Consider the following 19,223-nt stretch of genomic DNA (forward strand, 5'->3'; position numbering starts at 1 on the left):
ATGCTGCAAAATGAAAATACCAACCTCTGCTGTCATCCTTAATTGGAGGAATGCCTCTATTCCCATGTGGGGCCCCTGGAAAATAAATATGGCAGGAACTGCAGGTCAGGGCTTTGGGTGGATGCCCAGAAAAAAGAGGCCAGAGTTGTTGGAGAGCATCTTGGGAGGCATTTGAGAAGGTGGCAAGAACCATCATCACCAGTTTGACTTCTGACAGCCATTTTGTGACTCGCTACATTGCAACTGCCAAGTATGTGTACTGGACTTAAAAGACAACTTTAAGTCTTTTTATTAGTCCGTCCTTCCTTCCTTCCTTCCTTCCTTCCTTCCTTCCTTCCTTCCTTCCTTCCTTCCTTCCTTCCTTCCTTCCTTCCTTCCCTCCCTCATCTATTTTTCCTTCCTTCCTCACTCATCTATTTTTCCTTCCTTCCTTCCATCCATCCATCCATCCATCCATCCATCCATCCACCAGAATAAAGCTGGAAGTGACTTTGGAGGTCTTCTAGTCCAGCCTCTATACCATTTCAGACAGGTCTCTTCTTAAAAATCTCTAGTGATGAAGCATCTACAACTTCTGAAAGCAAGCTATTCCACTGGTTAATTATTCTCACTGTTAGGAAGTTTCTCCTTAATTCTAGGTTGCTTCTCTTCTGTTGTTTCTTGTTCTGCTTTCTGGTACTTTGGAAAATAAGTTGACCCCCTCTTCTTTGGGGCAGCCCCTCAAATACGGGGATACTGGTATCATGTCACCCCAGTCCTTCTTTTCTGTAGACTAGCCAAACCCAATTCCTGCAAACATTCTTCATATGTTTTTGTCTTCAGGCAGTCTTAGTTGCTCTTCTTTGCATTTCCCCCCCAAAGTCTAAACATTTGTTTTGTAATGTGGTGACCAAAACTGGATGTAGTATTCCAGGTGTAGTCTTCCTTCCTTCCTTCCTTCCTTCCTTCCTTCCTTCCTTCCTTCCTTCCTTCCTTCCTTCCTTCCTTCCTTCCTTCCTTCCTTCCTCCCTCCCTCCCTCCCTCCCTCCCTCCCTCCCTCCCTCCTTCCCTCACTTCCCTTCTTCTTCAGCAAAGTTGGATTAGCTTTGATGCAAGGTTGATTGACATGTTCTTACTGGTTTTGCACATTTAGGACATTGTTGTCCATCTAATTATAGCAATGGAACTTTCTCTGTAGATGAAAGCCGCCATCAGGAAGTAACTCCTTCTGTCTTTGTTGGCAAAGATCACAGCATTGGATCTTGAGAAGGGCAAAACAGCTCTGCGGGGAGAGGCGCCAATGGTGTATATAGGACACTGCCCTGAAATAAGTAAGTTCATTCACAGTTTGTGGTTAATTTTGGTCGGTTGCATACCTACAGACCCAGCATACTGTTCCTATTCAGAGTAAGCAGTGTTACGTCAAGCATAGAGAAGGGGACATAGTAAGCCAAAGAAATGAACAGCATTAGGTATGAAAAGGGAACGTAGCTATAATTACATTATTTGCTCTCCAGTATGCTTCTTTGTTTATTTCTATCCTTGTTTTCATCATATATACCTCTACCATATACTTCTTTATTCATTGATTGTCTTCTGTAACGTTCTCATGTTTTTGTGCTTCATGATCTGATTAATTCCATCCAACTGCAACTTTCTCAATCTTCCCTTTCTTCTTCATGCATTTGGTTTTCCTTCATCCATGTTTTGTGACTTTATCCTCAAGACAATGAAACCACCTCAAAGCCCTTCTTGGTGCTCACTTTTGTTCAAACTTGAGTTGCATGTATTCTCCTCAATGGAAAAGAGTGTGTTTTAAAGGTTTTCTTTCATGATCCTTTCATGTGGCACGGAATACATTCCAGAGAACTCAGACAACAGCAAAGAAGGTTTGGTCCTGAGCTCCACGAGATGAATTTCTGGCAGTGGTCAGTAAATCTCTGGAGAGGATCTGAACAGTTGGGGTGGGGATTAGATAGAAAGAGGCATTCTTTTCGGGGAACTGGACATAGCCTGTAGAGGGCTTGAAAGGTCATCAGCAACATTTTGTATTTCACCTCTCTGCAATTAGCAGCCAGTAAAATGGTTTCAGCACACATGTAAGATTGTATCTTGCCAGCAGATCAAGCTGAGAGAGAGAGACAGACAGAAGAGAGAGAGACAGAGAGAGACAGAGACACACACAGAGAGACAGATACTCAGAGAGAGAGAGAGAGAGAGAGAGACAGAGAGACAGAGAGACAGACGGAAGAGAGAGAGAAAGAGACAGAGAGACAAAGGCAGAGAGAGATAGAGAAAGAGAGAGACAGAGACAGAAAGGCAGACAGGCAGAGAGAGAGAGACACACAGAGAGAGAGAGAGAAACAGATACAGATACAGACTGACACACACACACACACACACACACACACACACACACAGCGAGACAAAGACAGAGAGAGACAGAGAGAGACAAAGGTCGGCAGCCACAGAGAGAGAGAGACAGAGAGAGAGACAGACACACACAACAGACTATTACATTCTTTTTTAAATCTTTATTGGTCATATTTTCACAATTAAAAACATATTTTCACTCATTATAGCATGTTTGTAACGGTGTTCACTCACATTGACATATTCCTAATTATGTGAATTATTACTAAGTATTGTTACAATTATTTTTACATTCAATTTATGACATATATTCATATATTTTCACAGTTATTTACATAGTTATGCACAATATTATTTCATCTTACCATAACCTTTCTTTCATTTATCTATTTTACGAGAGACTATTACATTCTTGTGTGGGTCTTTTGTGATTGTGCTATTGAGGAGGTTATCTGACAGTAGGATTGCTCTGTAGATCTTGGTTTCCCATTAAATGTAAAGGTCAGATTAGTTAGGGAGAGCAAATAAATCGTCCCCCTTTATTGAGATTTGATCCACAGTTGGTATTAACTGATCCACCTTCATTGTTTAGCAGCTTTCCTGGGATTGGGGTGGCCAGAGTGAGTTCAAGCTCTTCTTTTCTTTTTCCCCACTGAGGCTCTTTTAGCAATAAGCTTCCTAAGAGTAAATGTCTAAAAACCCATTCTAAAAAGAGCGGCAATGAATTAAATTGAAACAGGTACACCCAAAGGCAATACAGGTAGCCCTCAAGACATGCAACCACACTTTCTTTTTCATGTGACCCTGGAACATAACAACTGTCATAAATATGAGTCAGTTGCCAAGCACCTGAATTTTGATCACATGACCAAAATGAGATGTTGCAACGGTCATAAGTGTGAAAAACAGTCATAAGTCTCCTTTTTTCAGTGTCATAACTTTGAATGGTCACTAAACAATCTATTGTAAGTGGTAGTCTCCCTGTAATGCTAGTAGAGGAAATAGCTGAGGTTTAGGTGAACGAAAGGAGTCAAGCAAGGGATTGGACTAGAAGACCTCCAAGGTCCCTTCCAACTCTGTTATTCAATCTATTCTGTTCTAAAGTAATTTTGGTCTTTGTGATTGGACTTGTTTTTAATGTAAGATGGTTCCCTGCCCAGCGTCACTTGCTGAGATGATTGGCCACACAAATGAAGCAAAATAAATAAGTAAATGGAGCACCAAATTAAAAACAAAAATTGGGTGAAAGGACAGAGACCGCTCCATCACAGAAAAAAACTAAATTAAATTAAAATAAAATAAAACAAAGGCTTGGATTCAGTTGGAGACTCCTCCAACTGGGGAACTGGGCAGGTGGGCCACCACTTAGAATTGAGGGGGTCGACCACTTCTTTGGATTTGTGCCTCCTTCAAGAAAAGTCATGATTTTGATCCAGTTCTGGCACTTGGATCCCTTCTGGCAAGAGCTGAGTAGAGTTTTTACTTCCACGGCAATCTTTGTCTCCAAGTGCCATGCTTTAATTCTCTCTACTCCCCAACCCTCTTCATTTAATTAACTTTATTGTTTCAATTTACACCCTGCCCTTCTATCTGTCTGGCACTCAAGGCAGTTAGCTATAAAAATAAAATATGACATGACTAGAATACAAGATTTCAACAAAAGCTTAATTATTATTAGTTGGGTTCTTAAGGGCTTGGCTGAAAGGGAGGTCTGTTTGAAAGAACAAAAGCCAAATGCATTCTGAGGGTTGGGAGTACCACAAGAAAAATATATATATATATATATATATATATATATATATATATATATATATATATATATATATATATATATATGTATGTATGTATATGTATATATATATATATATATTTCTTAAGTTTTCGTGGGTATTTATATGTATGGTATTGTATGTATGGTATATATATATATATTCTTAAGTTTTCGTGGGTATTTATATGTATGGTATTCAGCTTTGTTCGGGTATTTTCCCATGTCATTATTGTTGTGCTTTTAAAGTTGTAGCAACGTTTCAGCAGAATCTCATCTGCCATCATCAGGCAGAAGCCTATACAGAAGCTTGATGATAGCAGATGAGATTTGACCGAAACATTGCTACGACTTTAAAAGCACAAACATAATGACGTAGGAAAATACCCGAACAAAGCTGAATTATGGGTCTGAAGAGGAGCACTGTGGGTCAGAAAGGGGACCTGGTTTTGCTAGTGAAGAGAATTATGGGTCAGAATTATGGGTCTGAAAAGGGACTTGGTCTTGCTTGTCTTGGCTCTCAGACTGATGTATATGGAACTAAACAGGTGCTTCCTTAGATTATTGATCAGATTTGTTTACTGCCCACCTCGCCTTGATAATCCGCCCTTAAGCTCTTTTAAGACTTTCAGACTAAAAACACAGCTTCTGATACATTCAGAAAGTCATCAGCTTCTAGCAGAGATCCTTTCCTAAGTTATTTTTTAAGTCACTGTTGGGGTGGATGATCAACCTGCAGTGATACGTCTGTTATTTAGAATGTAGGTTGTGCTTGAGTCTGCAAACTGAAGCTCCCGTGGCAGCATCTTTACTTTGCTTCTCGGGATCTGTCTAGGATAGGGTAGGATAGGATAGGAATAGAGGAATAATAGGAATAGGAATAGAATTTGAATACAATAGATAGAATTTGGAAGGGACCTTGGAGATCTTCTAGTCTAGCCTCCTGCTCAAGCAGAAGAACCTCAGAGTACAATCTCAGAGAAGTGGTTGTCCCAGTCTCTTTTTAAAAACCTCCAGTGATGGAGCACCCACGATTTCTGAAAGCAAGCTGTTCTTCAAGTCTATGGAGATTCTCAATCATCCAGGTCATGGTTGTCACAAAACTATTGTTGTTCATTCTCGTGCTTCATTTTCCCAAGTTTTAACAGAATAACAGAGTTGGAAGGGACGTTGGAGATCTTCTAGTCCAACCCCCTGCTCAAGCAGGAAACACTATAACTATTTCAGACAAATGGCTATCCAATCCCTTTTTGAAAACCTCCAGTGATGGAGTACTCACAACTTCTGAAGGCAAGTCGTTCCACTGGTCTCACTGTTGGGAAATTTCTCCTTAGTTCTAAGTTGGATCTCTCTTTAATGATCTTCCATCCATTGCTTCTTGTTCTGCCTTCAGGACAAGCCAAGGCTGTCCCAACTTTTTTCCCTACTGCAGTTTTCAATTTGGTTTTCCAACCCATTGTCAACAACTGAATTTGTTGGTCTCTCTATGCTTCTGGGGGCAATTTGTCTTTTAAAACAAATCTCCCGAGAGTGCCTTCTGTTTTCTAATTTTGACTTCACTTCCTTGGCACTTTCCTCTCAAACTTGCTCCTAGAAGGAGTGATGGAAGCAATCAAGGCCTTACTCACTGTTGTTATTGCTATTTCTGAGATGCATTTAGTTCAGCATTCTCTTGCCTGATGTTCTCCATGTGTTTTGGTGTACAGTGTATTCCTGGAGGACACAAGGTTGGGAAAAGATGAGTGACAGCATCCTGGGCCTTTATTATTCACTTAATAAAATAAAGACATGTCCTATGAAAGATAGATAAATTAAAGAAAGAGAAGAGAAACATCTAGGAACCTGGTGGAAATGGAATTTTATCTGGTTTGATAAAATAAGCAAAAATGGGGCAAAGGAAATCTGTTTTCAATAAACTAGGCATTTTTAATCAAATGGACAGAAATGATAAGTACAAATATACACTCGGTTGAAGGTAGCTGCAAGAATTAAGGTGGCGTCATTCCAGAAACCCTTATGATAAAGATAAGAAAGTGCCAAAAATAGAGAATTGACTCCTCAAACTATACATAACGATATTAACAGACAAAAATAGGGGAAGTATTTTAAAAGAAACCAGATTTATTATAGAGGGAGCGGAAAAATACCGAGTAAGCTGAACATATGCGTGCTTGCTGAACAAAACTCCAGAGCAGAAGAAAAATGCAGGAATGCTCTTAGCTTGACAACAGAGCTGGATCATCCAAAAAGAAAAAAAAGAGAGAGAGAGGAAAAAAAGAGTGTCGAATACGTGATCAATCTGCCTGTACCGAAATCAGTACATATTTGTTGATGTTTAAAGCCACATCTGAAATACTCATGAATATACATAGTTCATTCTGTTAACACACTGTCAGTCCTAGTGAGACCACCATCCTCTTCTGGAATACTATAATTTCCCATGTGTGTTTTAGGAATTTAGGATAGGATAAAAAGAATATGCTCAGTGAGCTTTCCTTATCCATGCAAGGCTCCTAGAAAGCCAGAGTTAGCTAGACTGCATCTCAAAACTTATGTCTCAATCTTGGTTGGCTGGGTGCTGACTGGATGCTTTCCAGATTGGTTTTATTTGTTAGGTTTGTAGCAAAGTTTCTCCCAGTTAGTCAAGGCAGCATCCATTGTATTTTCTTCTCCAAAATCATTTGCATGAAAACAGTTGTTTGAAATAGACTGGATTGGAAGACAGTGTCATCCCAATGTCATCTGGTGAATTGAAGCATGTCTACCTGGATCTCCAATTTCTAGTCCAGCACCTAACTCAACAGTATCCTGTTTGACCCGAAAAATTGTCAACATTTTTCAGCAAGCCAAATTAATTCTTACATTCAAGGCCAAGATGTAGATTGAAGCCTAGTTATCTTTTAGATTATGTACTGTTTTCTGTGTTGAAAGGCTGCTTGTAAGTTCAAAATTGGGTCATTTTGGGAAAACTATGGATCAAAAGCAAAATTAGGAAAAATATCGTATTCAAAATCTACAATGACACAGAATATAGGATATAAGACTACAGATCTTGGGCTGCTTCCATGTAGTTCTCTAGATTAAACGATGGTTGGCTGGCTTGCAATTCTGCAAAAATAAGGCCTCCTGGTTACAGCTTATCTATCCATACTGAATATTGGTCTCTTCTATTTTGCAATATTCTGTAGGACTTTTTCAGTCTGCAGCCTCCAGTTTTATTCAGGTCCCATCCTGAATGTTCAGAAAATTTAGCACCATTTTTGTGTAGGGAAATGGACTAGAAGACCTTTAGAGTTTGATTTTTGTGTGAGTGACATGCCTATGAAAATTGGCTGTGCATTTTTCAAAAATTATTAGGAGAAATCCTTCAAATCTCATTGTAAGCACAGCATCTCTCTGTCCTCGATTAAGCAATGGATATGCTTTTCCTGGGATGTGTCTACTTTGAGTCCTTCTGAGAAAGAAAAAGAAGATGCGGTTGCTTTATGAATCGACTCCTTAGTAGGAAAGAGACAACTGAAGCTCTAGCACCATTTTCAAACTATGCTCAACCTTTTTAGAAGCTGCTAGGAGCACTTGGAAACAAGATGCACTTGTTTGCTTGTAGGTCATCCAAATTTCACATGGGGAGAGATACTTATCAAGTAGGACAGAAAAGCACAATGTTGTTGTTGCAAACCTGACACCTCTGGGGAGTTGAGGATAATTACGAGTTCACTCCTGGTTCTACCCTGGAGATCTAGAGCTGTGTTCTGCCCAGACCTGCTTGGCTCCAGGAAGACGGCTTCATCTTGTCCTACGAATCTTGCCTTGGGCAAAGTGTGTTAAATATTCAATAGTTCTTTAATGTTCCTTAGAATAGTTTTCAAGATATAATTAACCAAATAGCAAGAGAAGAATAGGTCATGACTAATCCTTGATTTAGTTATCCACAAGAAGGTAGATAGTAAAGATAAAGGCTCCCCTCACACATCCATGCTAGTCATTTCCAGCTCTAGGGGGTGGTGCTCATCTACATTACAAAGCTGAAGAGCCAGCGTTGTCCGAAGACGTCTCCGTGGTCATGTGGCTGGCATGACTAGCCAAAGGCACATGGAACGCTGCTACCTTCCCACCAAAGTGGCCCCTATTTTTGTATTTGCACTTTTTTTTACATGCTTTCAAACTGCTAGGTTGGCAGAAGCTGGGACAAGTAACGGGAACTCCCTCTGTTACGCGGTAATGGGGATTCGAACCACTGACCTGCTGACCTTTCTGGTCAACCAGCTCAGCATCTTAGCCACTGAGCCACCGCGTCCCACTAGATTGTAAGACTGTAGAAACAACTGTGTTGAAGGAACTTCTAGCAAATTAGCCTTTCCAATGGATGCCAATAGAATTGAAAATGTATCTAAGCATGTGCATATGTGTGTTGTGCCTGTGTTTGGGTAGAGATACATTTTCTCTTGAGAACAGGCAACAGAATTTCCTTTTTAATATGGGCCAGTGTGCTCGCAGTAAAAAAAAAAGACAATTATCTTATCTATAGAACTGAAAAAGAGATTCAGTCCTGGCTTGACAGTCTAATATGTAGGAACCTTTTTTAGGAATTAATTTTAAAAGACCAGATTAATCAACAATTTGAATTGATTTAATTATTTCCTAACAGAATGACTTTCACACCCTCTTGTGGATAGTTTATTCTGGGCAAATAGCAAAAAGAGACCTCAAAAGAATTACTCTGTGGTGGAGGTGTGAAGAACAGTAATGTAGAAAAGCACTTGCTCATCCTTTTTTCAACTTTAAAAACTTTGTATGATAGTTGTGAGGCTAAACTGGCATAACCCCACTGTATCTTTGAAGATGCTTCAGAAGATTTGGGCTGCCATTATCCTACTTCAGGAAAAACAGCTTGAATCTCTCCAGCTAAATGGACCAGTTCTGATCCACTTCCACTAGTTCAGCAAATAGCAAGGATGGAGAAGAAGTCCCACCCACCTAGGGAAGAGTTTCTCAACCTTGGCAGTTTTAAAATGTATGGACTTCAACTCCCAGAATTCCTCATTGCCAAGGTTGAGGAACATGAATTAGAAGTTAGAGTGATCATGATTGACTGAATGTGTTTGATGCTTTCTTTCTGGAAAAGAGAGCTTAACCTGGCCTTGGACCTATCAGGCTATGGTTTACAGACAGCCATAGTGATGGTGACAAATATCCCAATTTTCTGTGATTTGTTAATTCAGCAATGGACACCCAGACAATTCTTTGGGACATCTGGACTTCCTTGTTGTCCACAGAGGAGCAGAATATAAGTGTCAGAAAATATACACAGGTAATTGTTGGTTTTGCAGAGAAGTAGCATATTTGGGGCTACAGAAATTGAGCAGGTAGCTTCTGTGTGAGTATCTATATTGTGTTATCTTTGATTTAAGATATGTATGCCTCTAGGTGTTCTGACTCACATTTTGTATTTTGCTCCTCGCCACTCTGTATATCTCTAGTATTAAGGCTAATTCTTTGGAGCCCACCACTTACTTTTGAAGCAAGCTTCGTGATCATTGTTGGAGACAAAGCATAACTCCATGGTTTGATTTTATTTATTTGATTTGTCAATCGCTTACAAGATAATAGGTATAAGTATAAATATAGTTATGAATACATGAAATGGATACATATAAGAAAAATAAAAGAAACAATAGGACACTGTCTTTACTTACAGTCCACTGTGGAAGTTTTTTTTTCAATATTGATTTTCTATTAATACATTTCTTAGTGCTTTATAAACATCGTGTTGTCTGGATATTTAATATGCTTAACAATACAAATTACCTTCTTACTCTCCACCCCTTTTATCCAAACATTGGTAAAACAGATTCCATGTCTGATAATATTCTGTCCTCTTTCTGCTTAATTTTCAATGTTAATCTATCCATTTCTGCACAATCTGGTATCTTCTTAACTACTTCTTCATCTCGAGACATCATGGAAGTTTTTATGGTGATGTTTTGTGTATGAGACTTTAGCAAGTTTTACTTAGTACTTTTTGTGCTATTATCATGAATTCTGGAAACCTACTTTTAATTTTTAAGAATCTTAGGATATTGAAGCTCACCCCTTCTTTGAATCTTGCAGGCATCCCAAGGTTGTCTTTAGAATCAGGATAATGACTTTCATTTTCTTCCCATCTGATGACCTCGTTTCTTCATGGCTCTGCTAGTTAGCATTAGAAATATTAGTTGGGGAGTATCGTGCAACAAAAAACAGGGTGTTGGCAATTGTTACGTTTCAAATCCACAGATAGATGATTAACGTTCCCCAGGATTTTTTCATTAGATGTGAGAATTCCTAACTGAATTAAGGGGATTTAAAATATGAATTTGAATTTCATGTTTGGCTAGCATCTGCTCAATATCCTTCTCTTCCTTAAATAATTTACATGTCAGTAAATTATTGGGTTGAGCCTGCCCTAAAAATTATTATGGTCCCTAAACGTAAAAATTTAGCTCTAAAGAAATGTTAAGGTCATGCAGCAGTCTAATTTTATCCCAAAGCTATTAGGCATCTTTTTCAAGAAATTAATTTGGGGGTCTAATGTTGCCTCCCTCCCTGAATCTGATTGCAAAGGCTGTTCTGTACACTCTCACATGGGAGTGTGTGTATGTGTGTATATGTGTGAGAAAAGGGACTGTTTCCTGAGAACAATTAATCAGTGGAACAAGTCGCCTCCAGAGGTTGTGAATGCTCCAATACTGGAAGTTTTTAAGAAGAGATTGGACAACCATTTGTCTGAAGTGCTATAGGGTTTCCTGCCTAAGCAGGGGGTTGGACTAGAAGACCTCCAAGGTCCCTTCCAACTCTGTTAATCTATATTCTCTGTGTCCAAGAGAAAACAAACTAGATCTCTTACCTTTTTTCTAGTCTAGTGAAAAGAAGGACCGGGGTGACATGATAACAGTGTTCCAATGTTTAAGGGCTACCACAAAGAAAATGGAGGTCAACCTATTTTCCAAAGCCCCTGAAGGCAAGATAAGAAGCAATGGATGGAAACTAATCTAGGAGAGAAGCAACCTGGAATTAAGGAGAAACTTCATAACAGTGAGGACAATTAACCAAGTGGAATGGCTTGCCTTCAGAAGTTGTGGGTGCTCCATCACTGGAGGCTTTTAAGAAAAGATTGGACAGGGGCAGGGGTATAGGGCAGGGGTCTTCAAACTTGACAGCTTTAAGATTTGTAGACTTCAACTCTCAGAATTCCTCCTCCAGTCATGTTAACTCAGGAATTCTAGAGTTGAAGTCCACAAGTCTTAAACTTGCCAAGTTTGAAGACCCTTGGTATAGCATCTCCTGAATGGTTGCTAAATGAACTGTAATAAGTTGAGGAGTACCTGTATGACAATTGAATAAGCCAAAACTAAGAAAACCATGAGTTAGTTTGTAGTCTGTATATAACTCCTGTTGTATTACATGCTTCCCAGCTTCTTACTCCTTGGATATGCTAGCGGGGGGACTGATGGACTACTGTGAACTGCTTATTCATCAGTGGTAAAGGATCTGGCCAGATCTGATCAGGATTTTTTTAAAAAAAAGATTAGAGGGGTGGCAATGCTAGACGGTAGACCCGGTGTCTGTCTAGCACTACTTGTTTATGATCTTTTCCTGGCTCACGTGTACCAGTCTTGGAATTAGAATGAGATTTCTGGAAAGAAAGAAAAAAAATGAAAGGTTAGATTGCAAGTCGTCTTTCCTGGAACCCTGCTTTCATGAGTTGAAACAAGCAAACAGATGCAAATTTGGCCTAATTTGTTTGGGCCTGCAAATCACTATTTTTTATTTTATTGTATTTTTTTGTGCCAAGTCATGAGAAGTAGCTGTTTTATTCATATTCTGCTGACGGGCAAGCTGTTCTGTATCATTTAATTCCAGCTCAATGCAAGGTTTTAAAATTACTTTGATTTGGGAGACGGAAAACTTGTGCAGTTGCAATGTTGATTAACTTTCTTCCTTTTTCTGCTTATTTTATGTGTTCTATGGCTTGCTTTTTTGAGTCACTTGTTAAGCAACACCAAATACGCAGAGAGCCACATTTTGTTTTTTTTTTCTTTCAAAGTAAGCCACACCTCTAGGTGGGAGATAAAAAATAAACATATAAAATATTTTAGTGAAAAACTTTTATCATGTTTTTTTTTACTATTTTTAATTTTTTTTAGTAAGATACTTTAAATTACCTTTACCTCTTGGGGAGCTTTAGAAATGCTGCAGCTAGATGCTGTTGTTTGGGGTTAAGGCAGGTCCCTTTTTTAAATTTTAAAAGACATTAACAGATTAACAGGGCAGGAAGGGACCTTGGAGATCTTCTAGTCCAACCCCCTGCTCAGGCAGGAAACCTCATATCATTTCAAACAAAAGATTGTCCAATAATTAAAAACGTCTAGTGTTGGAGCATTCACAACTTGTCCCACCGATTAATTGTTCTCACTGTCAGGAAATTTCTGCTTAGTTTTAGGTTGCTTCTCTCCTTGATGAGTTTCCACCCATTGCTTGTCCATGCTTTGTCTTGCCTTGACATGCTTTGGAGAATAAGTTGACCCTCTCTTCTTTGTGGCATCCCCTGAGATATTGGAAGAGTGTTACATGTCACCACTAGTTCTGCTTTTCACTAAACTAGATATACCTGATTCCAGCAACTATTCTTCGTATGTTTTAGCTCCAATCCTCTAGTCATCTTTGTTGCTCTTCTCTACACTCTTTCCCAGATTCTCAACATCTTTTTTTATATTATGGCAAACCAAAACTTGATGTGTTATTCCAAATGTAGTCTTACCAAGGCATTATAAAATGGCATTAACACTTCACATGATCTTGATACTACCCCTCTGTTTATGCAGTCTAGGACTATGCTGGCTTTTTGGTAGCTGCTGCACACTGCTGGCTCATATTTAAGTGATTGTCCACTGTGACTCCAAGATCCCTCTCACAGTTACTAGGTTACAACATTTTACTTTGGTGGAAGAAGAAATCTGGTGGAAACCACACATCATCACTGGGCAAAAAATTATCTTGGCATGATGGTTCTTTTGATGATCTGGATGGTCCCTCAGCTCCAGACGGAAATGCTTGTCTTCTCTTCTCAGCCTTACAAAGAAATGTCAGGGACCGGAGTCAGATCTTCTGCCTATCAAACCCTCTGTTCTATTGTAGGACTGCATTTGATGTGGTTCATATATCACACTCAAGCATAATGTGGTGGTTAAAATTTTGGCTTAGCATGTTGTGTGAATAAGGCAATTGTGGCTTGCATGGCTTGATCAGATGTGTGAAGTCAAACATTGTGCCGGTGAAGGGGATGGCATTTAGATCCTCATTGTGCTGAATTCATGATGACGAACAATCAGAGCTATGTCTTTTGTTTGCTTTTCCTTTGACTTTGTTTCTCTTCCCTTTTCATGATGGCGATGGGAATGGTGAGGCCTTTTTTTCCATTCTGAGAAACTTTCCTTGGCTACGTCTAAGGAAGAGCAAACAGTGACTTTTTTTTTTTTTTGGATTCCTCATTTTCTTATTACCATCTTCCCCATCAACAAACATTACCAATGGGCAATGAATGCCTTTCAAAGGCCTTTCCCCTGGTCTAAAGGGGCCGAACTTAAAAAAACCTGGCACAGATACCAGAGGCTTTTCCAATTTAAAATAGAGAAAACATTTGTAGCTGTCCACGTTGTGTCATTTCATGCCCTGAAAGGAGCATCCAGTTTATTTGGTTCTTTTAAACACAAGCTGGTTTTTATACTTTCTCCAAATTTTAACTTGGAGGAGACCTAAAGGGACTTAGCCAATCATGGAGGTCCGCGAAAACTTTAGTTCACTTTCATCTTGGAAATTCCATTACCAAGTCTGTTTTTCTTTCCCTTCAAGAAAACAGGGCACATCCTTTGAAGAGGCAACCTTGATGCCTTAAGCTTCGCAGGCGCTTATGAAATTCTTGGAACGGCTGTCCTTTCCAAAATGGCTTCTGCTGAATGTGACATGTAGATACCAGCTATTAGTTAAAATATTGTTCGGTGATTTGCATTTCCCTGTACTTTTGGGACTCCCCTTGTGAATAGAAGAATAACAGAACAACCAAGGTGGAAGGCACCTTGGAGGTCTTCTAATCCAACCCTCTGCTCAAGCACCCTTTCAGAAAAATGGTTGTCCAATCTCTGCTTTAAAATCTCCAGTGTTGGAGCATCCACAGTTTCTGGAGGCAGGTCATTCCATTGGTTATGAGCTGTGGTGGCTCAGTAGTTAGAATGCAGCACTGCAGGCTACTTCTGCTGACTGCCAGCTGCCTGCAATTTGGCAGTTCGGATCTCAGCAGACTAAAGGTGGAGTCAGCCTTCCATCCTTCCAAGGTGGGTAAAATGAGGAGCCAGATTGTTGGGGCCATAGGCTGACTCTGTAAACTGCTCAGAGACGGCTGTAAAGCACTGTAAAGTGGTGTATAAGTCTATGTGCTATTTCTATTAACTGTTCTTGCTGTTGGGAAATTTTTCCTTGGTTCCAGATTGCTTCTCTCCTTGATTAGTTCCCATCCATCACCTTATTCTGCCCTCGGCTGCTTTGGAGACTAGCTTGACTCCTGTTCTGACCCAAACCCTTTTCCAATAAGACAAATAATAATCCAAGGGAACAGAAACCTTTTAATGAGTCTTACAGATCCCTGGTTAAAAAGCTGCTGCAAACTAATTAACTTTGATAAGCACAAACCTTGCCAAAACTGTACAAGACTGTCAAGAATCACATATAAGAAATATTTCACAACACAAGACTCTTCAAATACCAACTTAAGATACACGAGGCTGAGTTTCAAAACGTCTTTGCTTCCTGCAAAGAACGCCCGATTTACAGCTGGCTTTTATCTTCTTGAAGGAGGGGCCATTACCTTGAAGACTTACTCCCGAGTCGCCCGTGCAGTTGTAGCTGCTCTTTCTTGCAAGCAATCCTGCATGCACGCGCACTTGGCACAGGCTCCTCAGGAACCTCCTCATTGCTGCTGCCAGCCCCCACAATCTCTGAAGGCAGCAGTCCACTCCCTAATGGTCCTGGCCCTCATCTGAGTCCTTGCTCTCCTCAGCTGTCTGCACCTGCTGCCGGCTAACCACAACTCCCTCTTCTTTGTGGCAGCCCCTGAGATATTGGAACACTGCTATCATGTCATCCCTTCTTTTCATTGAACTGGACGTGCCTTATTCCTGCAACAATTCTTTGTAATTTTTTTTAGCCTCCCGTCCCCTAATCATCTTCTCTATACTCTTTCTAGAGACCTTCTTGAACTGATTGCAAATGCCTGAAGCCCTTTGCTAGCAAAAGGCATTTCGCAAGCTTCACTCACAGAAGCTGGACTTGGTGGGCCGATCTTCCAAGCTTCAGCCTCAAGTGATGCCTCAAGCAAAGGGACACCATTGCCTGGGTTGGCAGAGCTGCAGCAAGAATCCATCTTGTGTAGGATCAACTTTGGCAGGTTCCATAAGATGGGAAGCATAAAGCAAGACCCTTCCTTGGTAGTTCAGTGGGGTTTTGTTGGCTACCTATTGCTTCTGCTGTTTTGTTAAGCTTCTGAGAAATCTGGCCTGTTTAAAGCAACCTTTTAAGAATGACATTGACAAAAGATGAAGGAGGAAAATCTCCCCCTGTTTTTAACTTTTGCTTCCATCTCTCTGCTGTGTGGAGTTGTTTCCCCTTCCAGTAAGTTTATTTTGGAAACCAATTCGAGTTACTGTTGGCATTCTCAGAGGCTTCCCTGGCAAAGTTCTCCTGGCTGGTTTATGTGAGCTGTTGCATTCATAATGGAGTTCCTATTTCGTTCTCTCCCTCTGTAAAGGGCAACAGTTGTTGGCATGGATGCCTGGGTGAAATTGTGCTTCCCACCCATCGCATCCTGGTAGCCTAAACCTGCAACTACTATTTAATTTTGAAGTTATATAAAGCACCAGAGATGCAAGAATAAAACATACCTACGCACACACCAGCAGGATCTTTCTTGCTGAAAGAATTCTCAACTGTCCTACGATCGTTTGGGACTTTATTCCATCAGGGATACACATTTCACAGAATAGAATTGAATCACAAGGCTGGATCTTAGAGGTCTTCTAATCCAACCCTCTGCCCAAGGCAGGAGATCTTATAAAAATAGCAATAGCACTTAGACTTATATTCTACTCCACAGTGCGTTAAAGCACTCTCTGTGTGGTTTATAGAGTCAAATATCTGGGCCTTCATTTTACTGACCTGGGGAGGATGAGTCAACCTTGAGTCCACCAGGATCGAACTCCAGGCTGTGGGCAGAATTTGCCTGCAGTACTGCGTTCTAACCACTGCACCACCAGGCCTCCTAGTGTAATCATATATCTCACTGTTGCTCCTATACATCCCATTTCAATAGGATAAAGAAATGACTTTAGATGCATTCTAACCACTGCAGCACCAGAGGCTCTTTATATCATCCTGGGCAAATGTCCAATCTTTTCTTGAAAGCCTCCAGCACCAGAGGCTCTTTATATCATCCTGGGCAAATGTCCAATCTTTTCTTGAAAGCCTCCAGCAACAGAGGACCCACCATTCTGGAAGGCAAGATGATCCATTAATTCATTGAATATCACTTATTAGAGCAGTGTTTTTCAACCTTGGCAAGTTAAAGACATATGGACTTCAACTCCCACAAATCCCCAGCCAGCATAGGGGAATTCTGGGAGTCGAAGTCCACATGTCTTAAAGTTGACTTAGAGGGTTTTCTTGGGGGGGGATTATCACCATTGACCATCCCCTAGAGCAGGGGTTGCCAATCTTTTGGACCTCAGGGACCACCAAACTCATAATTTTAAATCCTGCAGATCAGAGACCCTGGGAAACCCCACAAAAAGTCTGCAGGAAAATTTCCCACCCCATTCTCCTACCAATTGATCATTCTTTATTTGGGATTGCAGGATACCATCTCCAGCTCCGTTCTCGGGGCATGGGGAGAGAGACTTTTGGCTTCATGCAGGGAAAACAGCAGAAATCTTTCTTTCTCTTTGTGAGACTTGTCATGTGGGCGCAACCTCTTGGAGCAGGAGGCCTTGCAGGGTCCCAAAGACTCATTTCTGGCAGAGTTTGGGGGAGATAAAGAAAGACTTTTGCTGCTTTCCTTGCGTGCAGCCAAAATCAGAAGAAAGAAGCAGAAAGAAGCAGCCCGGTGGCCAGGCAAAATGCATGGGGTGAGAGGGGCAAGTTCCCCCCCTCTGCCCTTTCCCCCCTCCCCTCACTACCTCGTGTTGTTTGCAATGCAAGCGACACAAGCCTTGTGTTCCCTCAGGCTATGTGGCTGGCACAGCCTTGTGTTCCCGCACAGCCTGGATTAATCACTTTGGGGGGTGCTTTGGGGGTGACATTTTTCTGCGGACCACCAAAATTTTCTTGCAGAGCACCAGTGGTCCCAGTGGTTGGCGACCAGTGCTCTAGAGGGTTGGGAACATATACTTTTGTTCCCTCTCATACGCATATAGTGTACCTAGCCCATTTCTTTGGAATTTTTTTCTCCATGTTGCTTAGTTTGCATTTCTGTTCCTTCTGAGTAATAGCTGGCCTCCACTTCTGGTGTGCGAAACTCCTTCACCTTGAATGCATTTTCAATTATGAGACCTTTGGAAGCAGCCACTGACCTTGGTTGGCAGATGGCAGCTAGACTGTTTTGGAGATGAGATGCAGGGAGTTCAACACAATTGCCCTCGCGTTCTGGCTCGTGTTTTTCTCTCCTTCCACCTCCCTCCAGGTCTGGTTCATTTTACGAGGGATGATGCCTCAGCTCCTTGGCGAAGCAAGAAGACTCCCAAGGCTTGTTTAGTCTTAGGCTGATATAAATGGCAATCCAGCACTTCAGGTGATGAGCAAAGATTAGAAGCGGCCAGGGAGGAGGAGATAGTAAATCAGTTGCTTTATGAGCAGAAGGCCGAGAGTGACTTTTTGCAATAAAAGAAAAGGTCAGGTAGTGGATGAGGATGAAGTTTCTGGCTGGAATTCTGGGCAGATGCTATGGGTCAGGGTGGACTAATCTATCCTGGAAATAATTTTAAGGTGTCAGGGAACTCTTACATTAAATTACTGTATTGTATCTACAACTAGCATTACAGGATGGGTCAAATTTAAAGGTTTCTTTTTCCTAATCACAATATTTCTTGCAACCCTAGAATTCCATGGAATCTAAATTGAGAAAAGCTGGTGTAGACAGAGCTGGGCTACATGGTGTTGGTCTATGGCTGGGGCAGTGGTGGGATTCAAATTTTTTTACTTCTGGTTCTGTCGGTGTGACTTGGTGGGTGTGGTGTGGTTTGGTGGGCGTGGCAGGGGAAGAATACTGTAAAATTCCCCATTCCCTCCCCACCCCACTAACCTGCTTTCCAGCTCCGTTCTCCTGTGCAGGGGGCAACAAAGGAAGACCCAGCCGAGCAATTGGGACTCGGGAGGCAGAGAGTAGATGGGGGTGGGGCCAGTCAGAGATGGGATTTGCAGGTTCTCTGAACTACTCAGAATTTCCGCTACCAGTTCTCCAGAACTGGTCAGAACTGGCTGAATACCATGTCTGATAGGATTCAAATTTTTTTACTACCAGTTCTGTGGGTGTGGCTTGGCGGGCTTGGCAGGGGAAGGATACTGCAAATTCCCCATTCCCTTCCTACTCCACTAACCTGCTTTCCAGTTCCGTTCTCCTGTGCAGGGCAACAAAAGAAGACTCAGCCAATCAGCTCAGACTAAATGGGAGGCAGAGAATAGATGGGGTTGGCGGGGCCAGTCAGAGGTGGTGTTTGCCGGTTCTCTGAACTACTCAAACTTTCCACTACCGGTTCTCCAAAACTGGTCAGAACCGGCTGAATATACCACCTCTGGGCAGAGGTGGCAAACTCAATTTCATTGAGGGCCACATCAGGGTTGTGTTTGACCTCAGGCCGGGATGGGCATGGCCAGCTTGGTATCACTTGTGCTTGTGGTGCCTTTGGTGGCCCGAGGCCTCTGCCATTTCTGGCTGCAACAGCCTCCTGCAACCCTCTGCTAGCAAAAACGGGGCCCGGGAGCTGCACACAGCCCTTGCAAGCTCTGTTTTCAGCTGTGATGG

General features: G+C 41.3%; 1 protein-coding gene across 1 annotated transcript in view; it reads left to right on the top strand.

Moving 5' to 3' along the window:
* The window catches only part of LOC148124726 (uncharacterized), a 63,949-nt gene that overhangs the window by 19,179 nt on the left and 25,547 nt on the right, over window positions 1–19,223 (top strand). Inside the window, exon 6 of the mRNA XM_087941380.1 lies at window positions 1,178–1,310. The gene's annotated coding sequence lies outside the window, so the exon portion shown is untranslated. The remainder of the gene's footprint in view (window positions 1–1,177; window positions 1,311–19,223) is intronic.

This window comes from Pseudonaja textilis, chromosome 13 (genome assembly GCF_049901715.1).
Source record: "Pseudonaja textilis isolate UNSWEBS1 chromosome 13, rPseTex1.2, whole genome shotgun sequence".
In the NCBI taxonomy this organism is placed as follows: domain Eukaryota; kingdom Metazoa; phylum Chordata; class Lepidosauria; order Squamata; family Elapidae; genus Pseudonaja; species Pseudonaja textilis.